Genomic DNA, 14467 nt, shown 5'->3' with positions numbered 1-14467 from the left:
GCCTTCTCATATATGCATTTCTTATATCCTTATATTTTTCATGTACTCTCAGTGTAGGAAACACTGAAACTTTTTTACCTTCTATTACTGCACTCATAATCTGGTTTATTTTTCTTCAGCATTATACTCTACCCAGTCATTCTTTTCATGTCCTTTTGCTGACCGATTTGAATGTTTAAGATTACATCAATTTTAGTCTAAATAACCAATACAGCTCTTTTGTTACCTTTTACAAATAAATAAATAAACAAGCAGATAAATAAATAACCTCTCATAACCATGAGTAAATAGGAATGAATTAAAAAGTATTTCCCAACATTTCAATTCATTTATCTCTGATATTGGAAGGACCTATTTTGTGTACAGCTATTTGCTGTTTTACTTTATGCTTTTAAAGCAGATGACCAACAAAATGTTCTCTGAGGTGCCAGAAAGATTGTTTGTTGCACAGACTGCTCCTGTTTTCAAAATCATGGCAAGCAAGCAATAATTTATCAGATCCTTTGAAGTATTTTCTTGTCTAAACAAAACTCTCTGTTCCTTCATGTGTGCCAGCAGAACATTTTAATACTTTTCTTTCAGCTGAATGTCAAAGATTAGCATCTCTCATGCCATATCAGGTTCTCCTACCTTTTCTAATTCATTTAAAGCAATAAGACTTATTTTATAATAGGAAAAGGAAGGCAAGGGAAATATGTGGTGAGATTCAAGTATTCATGGAACTAATCTTGTAAATAGCAGATGACAATGATTAGACATACCATCTAGAAGAGATTATAAAACTCCTTATCACAATTACTGAGGCAGAATTTAGAGACAGAAACCTTGAAATCCTTCACTGTGCATATACAGTTGAATAAAAAATCATTTTTCACATTTTTTTCCTGTTCTTCATAACACACTTCAGCAGCTCACAGAAGACACTTTGTAAGTGAAATGAAACAGGCTGGATAAATGCTCTGATAGTAGAGCAAGAAGAAGTGCAAAGTCCAAAGAACCTAGAGAGGAACAACACCAGACACTTTGGGGTTATCTGCAAGTTGGAAAGCAGCTCTACAAATAAGTCCTGGGAGTCCTCGTGGATACCAAGTTGAACAAGAGCCAGCAATGTGCTCTTGCCACAAATAAAGCTAATGGTGTCCTGGGCTGCATTAGGCAAAGCACTGTCAGCAGGTTAAGGGAGGTAATTTTTATAAAGTAATTAGTTAAAATGCCTACTTATTTTATTTATTCAGTTCTGTATACTGGTAACAATTAAAGTCATTATAAATAGAGTTAAGAAGTAAGGATTGTTGGCTATATGACTCCTAGTAAGGATTGAAGGATAAGTGGAAAGTATTTTTTTTGCTTTTTTTAAAAAATATATATTTCAAAGGATTGCTTTGCTACCCTGCAATTTCAGGATAGAAAATCACTGTCTTTGTTATTCTGTTTGTACATGGACATGATGCTTCTTCATAGAATCAAGTTTGACAATGAAGAAATAATCTCTAAGAATGTTTCCATAGTTCTACTCAACTACTATGCTGCAGCACTTTGTACTGCATCTTTCTCACAATATTCAGTGTATTTTCTGCACAGTATAATACTTGATACAGTTTAATGTCTTTCTTTCCAAATCTATAGCCAGCTACACAATAAAGGTAAGATAGGAGTTGATTTTTATAAAGTAAGCTTTCTCTGAACTAGTTAGAATCCTAATTCAACCATATTCACCCAAAATATAATAAGAAGTTATTAAGATGAGCATATTAATAATATCTAGATAGGGGAGGGAGTGATGAGGTGGGTTGCTATTTGTTAAAAAACATGAGTAGCAAGTATTAAAAATTCTAAAGTTATCTGAAACAAAAAAAAAACAATGATCAAAAATATTCCATCTGTCTTACTGCTGTCATTTCTGATGATCTAGACTTGAATCAGTGGTGAATTATTGTATTCGGCCTGTTATTTTGAGTCCTATTTAAATTAGTTATTCAAAATTAAAAATAAAGAAATGTTTGCACAGAAGCTACATACTGTGAACTGTTTTTGCACATGAAAAATGATTTTTTTTACTATTGAATAAATGTAAATAAACACACTAGTTATTCATTTCTCTATACTTTAAAAATGCTAGTGTTGCGAACAGCTTTTACATATGTTCATATTGTGTGAATAGTGAGAAAGCTGGCAGGCTATATTATTTCATTTGCCCTTTGGCAAAGTCAAATGGAACAGCAAATTCAACAAGAACATCCATGATTAACTGAAATAAAATTTTCCCATCATTTAAAGACTACCACTGATTCATTAAGTGAAAAATAAGGACTTAGTGTCTTCATGGAAATAAGTACATAAAAATTTAATATGTATGCATGTACATATATATAGCTATGTGTTTATGTCTGTATATCCCTACAGATATGGAGGTAAATATTTATCTGTACACCAGCCTGTATCTATCCATACAGCCATATTCATATATTTTCCCTGGAGCAGATATGTTGTTCTCAGTTTCACTGACCTGATTTTCTTCTTAGAGTAGGTGGAGGTTTCTGTACAATTAGCACTAAGGAGAACGTTATTTAGAGTATGAAATAATAAAATAGCTGTTGTGGTTTAACCAGACAGGCAGCTCAGCACCATGCTGAGCTTACTTCCTGCTCCCAGTGGGATGAGGGAGAGAACCGGAAAAAAAACAATGTAGAATATGTGGGTTGAGATGAAAACTATATACTGAGACGGAAAAGCAAAAGAAAAGGAAAGTAAAGTTAGTAATATATTTTTACAGAACAAGTGATACACAGTGCAATGGATCACCACCCCCTGACTGATGCCTAGCTGTCTTGGTTCTGTCCCCTCCCAAATTCTTGTGTACTCCCAGCCCCTCTCACTGGCAAAGCAGTGAGAAGCTGAAACATCCTCGGCTCTGTACAGCACCGCTCAGCAACATCTAAAACATCAGTGTATTATCAATATTGTTTTTCTCCCAAAGCCATTTTGGGAGAAGAAAAGGTAGAGGGTTCTTCTAAATAATCAAATACAGCAAGACAGAATTCTGAAGGAGCAGATTGCTTTTCTGTCAATTGTTGGCTTCTTCTCCACAATGGAGAGTTTCTTCTTAAATACACTTCTGCTCATGTTACTTTTTGAAGAGTCTGAGTTAATAAAAAAATGCTCTGTTTCTTGCAATTGGCAAAAGATCTGTTATCTGCTATGAGTGAGCAGCTTCATATTCTTCTATAACATAAAGCATTTTTGGTTTTCAGATGAAAAATACACTTTTTACTTCCTTCAACACATATTTTTGGTTCAGATGTAGAAGAAATTCAGCTGCAGTAGGAAGTCAAAGGTGCAAAAAGAAAACAAGACTCTTGAACCCAGACATGTTCTTCAATCCCAGCTGTGAACACTGTGTATATATTTTTAAGAATACTCTTCTATTGCATTTATCAGTTTTTGTCCATCTGCAGTCATATTCAATTTAATCATTTAAACATTATAATGTGTGGTAATATTGGCTCACTAATATATAAAAGTACACTTTTTGCTTTCAAATGGATATTCATGATGCAAAAGCATAAAGAGAATACTACTGTGTAAAACATGTTTTGCTTTTTCCAGCCAAATGAAAAGCAGTTTTGGAAAGAAAACATTAGCTCTGTAAGTCATCATGATATTATTGCTAGAGCAGGTATTATTCCCTTCTTCCTGTGCTAGGCTGACATTGGATAAAATGGAAGCATGAACTAATTTTTTTGAAAAGCAAAACAGAACACCTTTCTTTATATTAGATATGATGACTATAACATGTCATGAACAGTATAAAAATACTGAAAGGTATAATGGAATTTATCAATGATTTTTCACCTTCGTGTGAATATAAAAATATCTTAAATTTAGGTATGCATGCATGCAAAGCTTTGAAAATAAAATGTTGAAGGTGAAAATTTTTGTTTCCATAGATACAAGTACCTTCTATCTGTTTGTCAAGTCTGATATGATTGTTCATTTAATGAAAATAATCATATGAAAACAGCAAGTAGAGAAAATAATATTTTTATTTGTTTATTTTATATGTACATTTATTTAGTTATTTAAATATCCTTCTTCTTTCCTGGTTAAATTTCAAAGATTTGTTGGTTAGTTGTTTATTTTTTTCCTTCTGAAATTAAATACAGATTTTAGCCAACTAAATACCTTTTTTACTTTGTTAAAATGAAACATTTCCCTCACAGCATGGAATAAAGGAAAAGATCAAATGGCAGATTCTTGCTGCGAGATATTCTTGATGGTTGAATTTCAACTTTCTGATCAGTTCCTTGCAGGCATAAAGAGAAGGATTGAATAGAGAAGTGTGACAGAGCTAGCCTCTGAAACAAACACTTGAAAAGATGTAGGCTGAAGAAGCTAATTATTTTATTTTTTGTGCTCTAAATATGCCTTTCATTTTGCTGATTTTCATTGTGAACATAAACAGTAACTACATTAAATGCTCTCTAGAGACTTGACTAGCCATAGCTATAGTTTTACTTTATTTGAGGGATATAAATAATAGGAGAATTTTCAAAGCAATTCTTCTCAGGAAAACATCATTTTATTAGAGCAGTTGATGGAAATATAATTTAACAAGAATCTTTATCTAAATTACTTTCAGAACAGTTAGTTGTACTGCAATACAACCACAGTTAGTTGTACTATAGGGTTTAGTGTCTGTAATTGATTGAGATTTAATTATGTTAATAAAACAGTTACAGTAGTGACCCCAATAACATGTGTCTTGTGTATACTACTTTCTTTAATTTTCAGGACAGGAAGTAGTGAACAAATCACCGTCACTGCTTAGCAATTCTTATGAAGAGTTGTAAACAGGAGGGTTAAGAAGTTTAAACAGAGGGAATGCCTAAAGATTACTACTGAGACAAGATTTTAAAGGCAATATATTTTAGTTATAAGTAACTGATGTCCAAAGGATATATATAAAAAAGTGTTAGTGAAATAAATGCTGTACAAGAAGCTTTATTTAACAAAAAAAAAAAAAAATGTAGATAGCCATATTTGAAGGCACTTGTCTTCCAATTTCTACTTTCACTATTATACCTAGTTATTAGCCTCAAACTAGTCAGAAGCACTGTGACATAATTTTAACAGCAGAATGCCAACAATAAAAATTAATTGGGTTTTCTGGGGATGGGAGGGGAGGTTCTAACCTTCCTCAGACTGAACAACACCTAGAAAATAGATATGATTCTATGGTTTCAACTCTGGGGAATAGAAAATAGAGTCTTTGATCATAATGATAATTGTTTGCTTCATTTTATGAATGCAGCAACAAAAAAGAATATACTGAGAATTTTAGATGTCTTTCTAACAGCATTGTTTTTCATTGTTGGAGATAGACAATGTCATGAGCTTGAGTGAATAATTCAGGAAGGATCCTGACGGGCTTAACAAAATCAACAAAATCAAATGTAAAGTCTTGCACCTGGGGAAGAATACTGCATGTATCAGTAGAGGCTAGGGGATGACCTGCTGGAGATGAGCTCTGCGGAGAAGGACCTGGGTGTTCTGATGGTCAACATATTGACCATAAGCCAGCAGCATACTCTTGTTGCCAAGAAGGCAAATGATATCCTGGGCTGCATTAAAAAGAGCTCGACCAGCAGGTCAAATGAGGTGATCCTCCCACTCTACTCTGCCTTAGTTGAGGCCACATTTGTGGCCAATTGTGTCCAATTCTGGGCTCTCCAGTTCAAAAAAGACATGAATCTTCTAGAAGTCCAGCAGAGCGCCACTAAGATGATAGAGCCCATTTGAGGAAAGGCTGAGTAACCTGGGTTTGTTCAGCCTGGGGAAAAGAAGACGGAGGGGGAAATCTGATAAATGTTCATAAATATCTAAAGGGAGTAGGAAATGAACGGATGAGGCCAGATTCTTTTCGATAGTGTATAACAATAGGACAAGGAGTGATGGCCTAGAAGTTGAACATAGAAAGTTTCCATATCAACATGCTGAAGAACTACTTTATGGTGAAGGTGATGGAGCACTGGAACAGGTTGCCCAGAGATGTTGTGGAGTCTCCTTCAATGGAGATATTCAAGATTCATCTGGATGCCTACGTGTGCCACCTGTTGTAGGGTACCTGCTTTAGCAGAAGGGCTGGACAGGACGTGATTGATCTCTTGAGGTCCCTGCCAACTCCTGCGATTCTGTGATCCTGTAATTCATAGATCTGCTGTTTTTTCAATAATCATACTATGAATAACTATGTATATAGTTCATCTCCATATATCTGGAAGTCGTGTAAACCACTATAAAGAAAGATGCTAACTGTTTTCTTATCTCTACTGCAATGTACTATTTATGGATCTCAGATTCTGATTTGTGTTACAGTCACTTTAAAGCTGCACTGCCAACAACTGCCTGTAACCTGCTGTTGTTGAACACAATAGGAGCTGTAGGACTCACAGAAAAATGGAGGAAGAACACACGGATTCTAGACTAGAGGCAGCCAACAACCAATCGCATCATGAACAGTTCTGTTCCTAGGCCATGTCCCTGTTTTTAGCTATTGTGCTATAATATACATTTTCTCTATCCTTGTGAACTGCAAAACTTTTTTGCAAGATATTTCCTGTAAATTTCTTATCTGAGCTTCCTTGTTACCTGCAGAAATAAAACATTCACGATGAAAAGCTTTTGTTTAATTCTGTGCTTCCAGTCTAAAGCTGAACTCGTGATAGAAACTCTTAAATAAGTAGTTTCTTGGTGAGCAGTGGGGATGCTTAGTACTTAAATGATTGTAGTTTTCCTAAAGGTTCAATGTTCTGGAAAATCAACCTGGCGCCTTGCAACAATTGCATTAGGCAACTCCAAATCAAAACAGAATTTGAGCAAGAACTACACTCTAAGTTGACAGAATAGGAGGGACATCCATGAGAGCAATACCTTCTGCAATAACAAAGATGCTGTTGGTCCCGTGACATGCACTGAATGATAACCTCTAATCTGAAATGTCACTCTTATGTTTTAAAGATGTATTCACTGACTTCAACTGTTCTCTTTCATAACAGGACTCTTGACCGTGATTAATAGTCCCTTCTTACTAGAACTGCATACTATATTGAATTAATTCTTCCTGAATAAATACTTGATTGCTGGTTAAATTTAAGAGAGGAAGAGGAATAGGAAGAGGAATACATGAAAACAAAGGAGAAAGATAATGACCTTAAAGAAGAGCAAATATTTTTATTAAATTAAATATTTTTAAAGCAAGTCAAAGTCAAAAAAAGTTTCTTGATAGGCCATTACATGTTAGATGTGCAGTCACTCAAAATATACATACATCTAAGATCAGAGTAAAACTAACAATACAAATTAAACTCTGATATTATTTACTTTGAAGTCAAGTATATCATTCAAAAGGTTTAACTTAAGCTCCACCATTTGTATAGGTATTGATGTAAGCTTATTCTCAGTTTCCACTGGTGTAACTGTATGGGGATCTTTATCTCTTCATTAGTGTTATATTCAGCTTAATACCTGAATAGAAACTTTTCTGAAAATTTTATTCAAAGCAACAGTGTTTCCTGCAGAAAATGATAATATTTTATAAAAAAAAAAATTACAAACATCTCTCTAATCCTTTGCAACTGGCATGTGTTTCCAGGTAAGAATATTTGTTTTTAAAAACAACAGGAAGAATGTATTTTTTTATGCTGTTGGAACTGTGCTATTTAAGTAGCTATAGATTTTGGTTATTGATAATTACTTTGCAACCAGTCAACTGAAAATGTATTTGTAGCTGCAATTTGTAGAGATTACCTTCTGTGTCAGCAAGAAATAATTAGAAAGACATGTGACCTTAATGCTAATATAAACAAAAAAATGTATGCTAGTCAAAACAACATAACAAGGTGGAATGAAAACCTTGTTCATTAATTTGTCCTGGCTTTACACAGAAAATGTATTTCTACTATATTTGCTCATGGAATGCAGCTGGTAGATAGAAAGATGCTGACATTCATAGCTTAAAAAAAAAAAAAAAAAGTAATTTAGGTTTTGAAATAGTGATATTCAAAATTCTTACTTACAGACTTGAATATTGTGGCAATCATGAGCCACCCTGTTAAAGTGTACTTTCATTACTGATGCAGCAGTATCACAGAATCGCAGAATCACTAAGGTTGGAAAAGACCTATAAGATCATCCAGTCCAACCATCCACCCATCACCAATGGTTCTCACTAAACCATATCCCTCAACACAACATCCAAACGTTCCTTGAACACCTCCAGGGAAGGGGATTCCACCACCTCCCTGGGCAGCCCATTCCTAGTAGTAGTAGTAATATGATGTTTCACTTTTGAAAGAAGCCATTCTGATAAACTTAAAGAATGATGTTTATTATCTGCAAAGTGAGGAATTGATTTTGATTTTATAATAACATTTGAAGTATAAGAGCTTTGTTTTGTGTTAGCAAACTGCTTGACCAGTATGCATACACATAAATAATCTTCACCTGCAAAATTTCATATCAAACTGATATTTTCTTTTGAACTTTTGCCTGTTCAAGATGAAACAGGTGTAGCTTGATTTATATAATGTTCTTTTGCTCCTACATTTTGTACCCAATTATTGCTATTCAGAGTTAAATTAAGCCTTGCATAAGTGCCTATAAAAATCATGAGAAGTCTTAACAAACTCAAACCAGCAGATTATAAATGCTATTGAGTTTCTATTTCAATTTCAATTTCTAATTCACACATTTTTGGTTAGCAAAAATGTTCAAATAACATCGTAGAACTATCACTGGAGTAATAAATATGTGCAATCTGAGTAAAAGATTCTTCCTTTTTTAATTACATTATTCTTGCTCAGTAGTCCTTAGGCTGTGTTCAGCTTGCAGATTAATTGCATAATACTTACAAACCCATTTTATAGAAGACTAACTGCAGACTCAGATGATAAATCCCCACAGTATAAACTGTACTGTGCTATGTAACCTTACAGACTTAGGTTGTACATGATTAAAGGATCCTATTCAATACATTATTTTTGTGTTTTATGTCTCTATTTTCATTTAATGTACTTATCAATAATTTATATACTGTTTTATCTATGGTTAGCTTAATCTTCTCTTTCTGCTTTACCTTAAGCAACTTAGAATCAATTAGGTTAATGTTACCAACACAGTTATCTCAATAAAGCGTTAGAGTTCTTCAGCACTTCACTTCAGCTTTCACTTTCAATTATGTATTCATATAATTAGCAAAAAGAGATCACAGCTTGTCCTCTATATGGATGCCCAAACGAACCATCAAGAAATCAGTCAACTGTTACTTGCAGAGGAATCTGTTCATTAGCATCCATTGCGTGAATTCATTGCTTGAATCAGTCTGCAAATCAGTTTGCTAAAAGAAAGATGCTTGGTTTTGAATGAAATCCACTCTAAGAAAATGAAATTCAACACAAGGCAGTTGCATTAAACATGAACCACCAGATGGCAGTAGGAGTGGCAGTTTGTCCTTAGGAAAGAAGGAGTTCCATTTTGAAGAACAGCAGGTAGCTAATGCAGTGCTCCTTCATCTTCATGCACAGGTAAAACATTTTAGTTACTTGCAACTCTTTGACTGGGTTTGTTGCTGTGTGACAGAGCTCCTGCTCACAGCAGAAGGCAGTCTTAACAGTCCTGCTTTTTATTCCAAAATACATGGTGTGAACTTGTGCTTTCCAAAAGCATCAGTTTCTTGAAATTTTGTTACTGTATTTCTACTTCTTTAAGGCAGAAGGATTAGAATATTCTCCCTAATATACGAATACTGAATTTGGGAACTGTTTTTTCATCATTTAAAATTTTTAACAAAACCACTCATGAAACTTCTTCCCAGAATTTAGTCACATGAGAAAAGAACAGAGCGTCTTTTCTTTCTCCTCCAAAGAAATGTGCCAGAGTTTTGCAAGCAATAAGGCACTGTTTGAATAGGATTATTTGAACCATTTTGACTCAAAGAATTGCCACAGCCTGAACTTGGTTGTCAACAATTAAAAAGAAATGATGATGTGCCAAAGAAAGGTCTTCATACCTCTTACCACAGACACTTCTGCAAGAACTTCTAGTGAACTTACCTTCTGACCTTGCCAAATTTCTTTATAAAAATTATGGTTCACTGTTCATCTCTTTAACTTCATACATTATGTTTGCAATCAGCCCTCAGAAATTATCGGATTCTCAAAAATTATCTGGATTCTGTTCTTCACAGTCTGCATACAGACAATAGCAAACTATTGACTGACTGCTTTAGTGACTTAATTATAACTGCAGCAATGCTAAGTGACTTTGTATCTTTCAATAACCCATTGCTTTTGCAAACTGCAAAGGCTAATTTGAACTAAAACGTATTAGCTACAGAAATGTATTTAACTATCTAGTTAGCTCTCAAAAAGCTGATGAGAGATATTCTGTTATAGTAAAGTGTTTATTTTGACGACTTGATTTGCACTGGTGAAGAGAACTTTTTTTTTCCTGTTAGACTTATATTTAAATTCTTTCATTTTATCTCTTATTTGTTTACATAGGACTTAAAAAAAATCACTGAATGGAAGGTTGAAAGCTACATTTTCTCTCTTTGATAACTGGACTTCTTGGCATTGTGATTTTCTATGACAGTTTTTCTACATAAAAATAAATAAATCCTAAATAATGTACCTGTATTTGTAACGGTCTCCAGTGAAATCTTAGGCCAGACTTCTCAGATAATTCATGCACTGGACAAACAGTGAATACTACCCATGTCTCCAAAGGACCTTCTGTGCTACTTCAAAAGTGACAAGCTCAGGGCTTTCTTTGAATTCTGATTGTCAGCTAAGTTTTGGCACTTTACTGCCTTTGGCTCTTCAGTTATTTATTTTTACTTGCATGACACAGCCTGTGGTTACTGATCTGAGCATAATCAATTATCTGGTGAACAATATTAGCCTCAGCCAGATCACAGAATCTTAGAATCATTAAGGTTGGGGAAGACCTCTAAAATCATCTAGTCCAACTGTCTACCTACCACCAACATTGCTCACTAACCCTTGTCCTAAAGTACATCTACCCTTTCCTTAAACAGCTCCAGGGACAGTGACTCCACCACCTCCCTGAGCAGCTTTTTTCAACTCTCCACCCTCTGAGAAGAAATTATTCGTAATGTCCAACCAGAGAGACACTCACCCTCTATTCTATAAAAGTGAAATATACCTATCCAATGGCACATTCTGATGCAGTTGAGCTGGAGATAAGCATATTAAATACTATAACAGATATAGCTTGTGGCAACACAGCTCTGAGGTAGATAAAGGTAGATCTCTTCAGCCATCAACTATAAAGATCCAGATAAACCTTGGGACATCTCTTTCAGTCATCTCATGCTAGGATTTGGTGGAATACTGTCACCTAACAATAAAAGATTGTTTAATTTGTAATTCGTATAGTTTCCAAAAAAATGTTAGGTGCTATTTCCAGCTATTTGAAAATAGATTTAATGACAGCTTCTCTTTTTATTTTTTTTTTCTCAATTGTGCTACTCACTTATTAAATCCTGCAGTGAAGAAGCTATCCACTTACTTTTGATATCTCTTTTTTTATTTAATGAGGACAGCTGCTAGATGTCATGCTCTTTTGTTTGATACAATGACATTTACTGATAGGTTTCAGTAGAAATGTATATCCTTCTGAGCAGAAGGATCCAGTTACAAAACAGCATTTGCCTGTCATGACTCGTTGTAGCCATTTAAATGAAACTGACCTATGTGCTAATGGACCTGCAGAACTGCAACCTTTGCTTTAGAGTAAACAGTGGCTGAATAAAAAATAGAGCTGGAAAAAAAGAATGCACTCTGCTGCACAAAATATGAAATATTATGGAAGGCAAAGCTACAGCAAAATGTTTTGAGCTTGGCAGCACATCAAGGTACTAGGAATCATGGTTTCAAACTGAACTAGAGTTTTTCTGGACAACATAAGTACATATGTACAGGTGCCTTAGGTTAAAGAGCTTTTTCCAAAATCCTGCCTACATAAAGAATCAGCTTTGCTTAGGGAAGATATCTTCTTAAAGGAGAAAAATGGGCAATCAGTAGCTGTAGACCCTCAATTGGAGGGTCTGTGTTTAATAGTACTATATTGTATAAATAATATATATAATATATAATATTAATATATATAATATATATAAATGTAATAGTTTTAGGGGTTTTATTTCTTTTTTTTATTATTATTTATTTTTGCCAAGAATTTATCCAGTCTTTTTTGATCTTATTTGGCGTTATTCAGTGCTGAGTACAGAGGGACAATTACTTCCATGCTCCTTCTGGGTACACAATTTCTGAAACAGGCCAGGATGCCATTGGTTTTCTTGGCTATCTTGACTACCTTTTGACTGAATCTGAACTTTTATCATCAAGCTATTCACAAGATTTTTCAGATGTTCTCATTTATATCTCATCATTTTCAATGCATGCATCTAAAGTAAACAAGGTTGTTTTCATCAATGCAGTTTCCTTTACAAATTGAACTTCTACTGCTCTGCCACTCAGAGGGTTTCCTGGAAATTCCAGAAATCTTTAGATATTTCAATTGCAGATTTTCCAAGCACTTCATATCTATTAACAAAGTCCTACAGTACTGTAAAACATATAATATTAATGAAACCTAAATTCTTGAACTACAGTATGAAGAAAATGCATCTTAAAATATAACTATGACGCCATTGCATGAAGAAAAGCAGTAACCCTCAGTATGGCAGAAATACAGACTTATCTTTAAAAGGTTTGTTTGCCAAACAGATGACTTAATCATATTTCATTTTAGCTGTTATTTTTTTATCATTTATATTCAGATCTAGATTCAAATTTGCCCTCTACAGATAAAATTCTTCATAGATATTGACTGCTGATATTATAAATCTCAGAGATAATTGTAAATATTAACATTCTAAGAAATAAATTAATTTTTAAAAATGCATCACTACACACTGTTTCTAATTTGCTTACTTCTTCATTTTAATGGAATCTTCATTCTGTCTAGTTTTCCCACAGCTTTCTTACAGGAAACAGAATCCAAATTTTTTGTTTTCTTGGAAATTTGCATCTCATGACAAAGATAAAATCTCTCAAATTTTTATCTATGTCTTCATGATTTTAACTCAAATATTTATCTTAACTGAAAGCATGTTTGCATATATCTAAGAACACAGTAAAAACAAAATTTGTATTAAGAATACAAATATAATCTTTAGTTGAAAAACTGATGCAATTGAGAAAATGACTAATTGTCATGATGGTTCTGACAGGCAAAGACAATAATTAAGCCTATCCAAGACCAGGTTGAGAACAAGTTTGAATCACTTTGATCCATTTATCAATTTGAGCTGGAAAATGAGTTAGTGGTAATATAGCATACTGGGATTCAGAAAAGCCAAAAGGTGAAATAAAGTTCTCTGCATTGATGAGAGAGTGAACTGTTAGCTGAGAGTGAAGAACAGATAGATCAACTGCCACAGTCGCTTAATATCTCCAGTCTCAACATCAGCTATTATTAATCCATAGCTCTTAAAATGTCATAGAAGTTGAAAATTTTATTCCCCATTTCCAATTTTGAAGGTGTTCTGCAGATCTCCCTTAAGGATTCCAGTTTTGAGAGAATGAAAAACATTGTTTTATTCCTTCTTATGTAATCTTGTTCTTTACAAATTGATTGTGTTGATCCATTTATGACAGTGGCTGAAGACATTTATGTATGACAGGAACTCCCCACCAATTTTCATGCAACTTACATAACTTTTTTTTTTTCAGTGAAGTGAATTAAGCCATGGTGGATGTACCAGTAAAGCTAGCAAACTTGCGTACCACAATAAATTCTTACATTCAAGGTGTAGAAGTTAAACCAAAGTTACTAGTGAAAGAAAATTTTTCAGAGAAGTACCTCCCCATTTCTGACATATCACAGCTGGTTGTCAAGAAAATGCCAACCCCTGTCTCTACCTCTGTTGTGCAGAGTCTGAACACTTTCCTCCCCCAAAGATACAGTTATTCTCAACTTAAACACACATGCTTATTTGATCTGTTGAAAACTATCCACAACTGTATGAGTTTGTTAGTTAAAAAGATACTTCTATTTTTCAGCTTGCTTGGCATTTGTAAAAGCAATGAATTTGTTAAATGATTGACTTGCTATTTGTTTCCCTTGTTTTACAATAGAGCAGCAAGATCTAACAGATTGAAAATATGGCTTAGAAAATATCTTCAAATTGGTAGCCCTAATACCAAAATGTTGTCTAAGGATTTTACACGTTTATATGGAATACAATACGTAGAAATGTTAATTTTGCATTCCCTGCCTGGAAGAAGGCAGGAAAAAAGAAATAGTAGAGGAACAGAAAGAAAGTAAAGTCTAACTTTTATTCACAGAGTGATATTTTTAAATAATGAAAAACAAACAGCAG

Source organism: Phasianus colchicus, chromosome 3 (assembly GCF_987193195.1).
Source record: "Phasianus colchicus chromosome 3, bPhaCol1.hap1.1, whole genome shotgun sequence".
Taxonomy (NCBI): Eukaryota; Metazoa; Chordata; class Aves; order Galliformes; family Phasianidae; genus Phasianus; species Phasianus colchicus.
Note: the sequence above shows the minus strand (reverse complement) of the source record.